Below are 3529 nucleotides of genomic sequence, written 5' to 3'. Positions count from 1 at the left end.
ATGATAGTCCCCTGAGTTGATAATAGACATACCAGCATAAAGAAAATCTATTCATTAGTGGATGTTATTTGTGATGCCTATGTCATCAGTATTATAGGAATTCCTAGACAATCATTTCAAAGACTTTTTGTGGGACCTTGGACAGAGTTCAGATGAAAGTTCCTTATGTTCATTATTATTACACACCAAGACATGATACAGTTTGCAGAAATACCGAATAAGCATTTATTTACTAAACTGTAGCAAAACAGTTTTCACAAAAATCCTCCATTTTTCTGCTAACATTTCATTTCATCCACAATACAAACTCATTTTACAGTCTAATTTTTTTCAACTTTTTGTAATAATCACAGAATCTCAGTTTTGGAAGGAATTTCAAAGGTCATTTAGCTCAATCCATACCTAAGTAGAAATCCTCTTTACAATATCCCCAACCAATGGTAATCTAGACTTTGCTTGAAGATCTCCAGTAATGGGCCAATGCTTTTGTTTTTACTAGATAACTTTTTATTGTAGGTGGAGTGGGATAGCCAGACACAGTTTAGATGATTCCAGTTTTGTTGGAAACATCTAAAGCATCATAATCTGGAGCAAGTCTGACATAGGCCTTCTTCTCTCCATCAGGGCGGATCATTGCATTGACCTTGGTCACATCGATGTCATAGAGCTTCTTGACTGCCTGTTTGATCTGATGCTTAACCTTGACGTCCATAATGATAACAAAGACCAGGGTGTTGTCCTCAATCTTCTTCATAGTGGACTCAGTGGTGAAAGGAAACTTAATGATGGCATAGTGCTCAAGCTTGTTCCTCCAAAGGGCACTTTTCCGAGGGTATTTGGGTGGCTGTCAAAGTCTTAGTGTCTTGGGTCGCTGGAATGTGGGGGACGTTCAGATCTTCTTGTTTTTGTGGCCATGAACACCCTTCAGCGCTGCCTTCTTGGCCTTCAAGGCGTTGGACTTAGCTTCTGTCTCGGCGGGGACAACTGCTTCCTTCTTTGCCTTCGGTGCCATCTTGGGGGAAAGCTGGGCCAACATTTTTTACTCAGGCATCTCCTTTCATTTTTGGATAGTTCTAACTGTTAAAAGGTTTTTCATTCCTTATATCAGGACAAAATTTCTTTCTCTGAAACTTTTACCCATTACTTCTAGGTCTGCCATCTGGATTGAAGCAAAACAATTGTAAGTCTTCTTTTTCATTACTATCCTTCAGATGCTATTCCTCCTCTCTCCTTTACCCTGTCCCCTCAGTCTTCTCTAGATCGAACAGCCCTAGTTCCTTTCATTGTCTCTACAGTAAAATACAAATTCTTAAATTTGGCATTTAAGTCCCTCAACAATCTGGCCCAAACCTAGTTATCAAGTGGCATTTCACATTATTCTTCACATATTTTATGTTTCAGCCAAACAGTACCACTAGCTGTTCTCTGAATTTGACATTCTGTCTTCCACCTCCATGAGATTATACACAGCTAGTATGTATTGCCTCCATGTCTCTACCTTTCAGAATTCTTCTCTCCTGATTGCTCAGTATAAAGCTTCTGATATAAATACTGCAGAATGAATATGAAAATGACGCTCAATATTTTTATACCAAAATCTTATATTTCTATCACAAACTCGCTGTTTTGTAAGTATCATGCATTTGGTAAAAGATGATTATAATGTTTTATTGATATAATTTCATATTTTCACCATTGCAGGTTGAATACATTTGACATTGTATGAATATTTGTTGTACAAATTTAGCATATATAAAATTATAAAGAAAAAAGCAAACAAAAGTTTTGATCTACTACAGTGGTAGGGAACATAGAGATTCTATAAATACTGTATTACTATATGTGGTATTCAATTTGTTGTTTAAGAAATCTGATTTATCTTTTAATTGACAGACTATTGATTAAATATGAATGGCAATTCTTTTAGGATGTTGTTGTCTAATCTGGTCTGGGATATCCACCTTTTGATGCTGTTTTAAAAAGAGCCAGATGGCTGAATTGGCCTATGATCTTATTTTCTAGGATTATGTTCCCTTTCAGTTTGCTTGGTAACAGTTTATAGCATGTAAGGTCCTTCTCACCTTTAAATCCTATGAACTCATGATCCCCTCATTTGTGAATCAAGTTGTAAATAAGACCTTTCCTTTTGTCAGGCTGTCAGTCTTAGAGGCGAATGATGTTTACGTATACTTTTTCTTGGTTAATTTGTTTTATTTTATATCCTGCTACTTTAGGCCACACTTGAGATAAGTATAGACGTATGTAATCTAGGTTTTCAGTCAAGCTTGAAGCATTTTTTATGACATTCTCCTAATTGGTAGAGAAAATATTGATGTGAAACTAAGTGCCTGCATGAGGGAACACAGTTAGTGTGAGAATTTTGGAAAGGAGAGGCAATGGTTCTAGACAAGACTTTGTTTGGTACCAACTCAATGGGGGAAAAAGACTTTCTCGCAGACATTTAGAGTAAGCTTGCTTCTCACCATGTTCCTAATTTCCAACTTGCCTCCCTAGAGACTATGGGGAATTTCCCATTAGGTGGAATTGAAGCCTCTCTCTTTTTTGAGCTGAGCTATATCGCTCCCAGAGGGCAAACTCATTCACTCTATGTATTTTCTGGTTTATTCTAATCTGTATGACCTCTCTGATGTCTATTTGGCATTTGCTTGGATAAATGGATTTATTCTTTGTGGTGATTTTTACATGTTACATGCCTTTGGTGGAAACGGCCCAAGTGAGTGAGCTTAAGTGCTACCCTTTCACGATTCCTGTTATGGAACAGCGACCAAGGAAGCTAGTGGCATTCTGTTCTGACTCAGTCATGCCTCCAGGCCTGCAGTATTTAGAAGGGCAGGTAGATCTAATCATATACTACTACCCTTCTCCCAGAGGAGAAAAGAACAGCCAGCATCATGGTCCTGCTTCCCTCAAGGTAAGATTCAAAAGACTCACTTAGAAAAAGGTAGGCAAAATTATAGAGCTAACTATCAGTGTCTCCGCCTGAGCTGTCTGTCTACACAGTTAACCCCTGTGGTCATACACATATTACATAAGAAACATGCCCCTTATACTTGGAAGACTCTTAAATTATTATCAGCGAATTTGAAATAGATTATGACAGACCAGTTGTATCAGAAAACTTCCATTTCCTTTGGCTTCAGCCTTGTCAAAAATATCATTGTATTTCTAAAGTAGTAGTTGGCAACAGTGGTTGCAATAATTCAGAAGACCACCTTGTTTTTCCATTTCTCTTCAGGATAATTTACCAGCAAGGTTGAACAGGTGCTCAGGTTCTAAAAGAAGAAATTATCTTTTAAAAAAATATATACGTCTACATCAAAACTATAAATTATTCTCAGTAGTTGAACATAATAGCACCATTAGCCATATGGCAGACAAGCCAATTTAGATGTATATTTGCTGACTTCAGCTGCCTTTAGAACTTTCATATTGCTGACTTCAAATTCACTTTACATGCCCATTCAGGTTTCAGAATAGATGAAGTGAGAAAGAGAAAAAATGAAAAGAA

At 37.1% G+C, this 3529-nt stretch overlaps 1 pseudogene; it reads right to left on the bottom strand.

Annotated features, from left to right (window-relative positions):
• Positions 1–529: 529 nt before the first annotated feature.
• LOC110202506 (large ribosomal subunit protein uL23 pseudogene) lies at positions 530–1012 on the bottom strand (annotated as a pseudogene).
• Positions 1013–3529: the final 2517 nt, after the last annotated feature.

Source organism: Phascolarctos cinereus, unplaced genomic scaffold (assembly GCF_003287225.1).
Source record: "Phascolarctos cinereus isolate Bilbo 61053 unplaced genomic scaffold, phaCin_HiC Scaffold_726;HRSCAF=1367, whole genome shotgun sequence".
In the NCBI taxonomy this organism is placed as follows: Eukaryota; Metazoa; Chordata; class Mammalia; order Diprotodontia; family Phascolarctidae; genus Phascolarctos; species Phascolarctos cinereus.
This window is presented reverse-complemented; position numbering and strand designations above follow the sequence as displayed.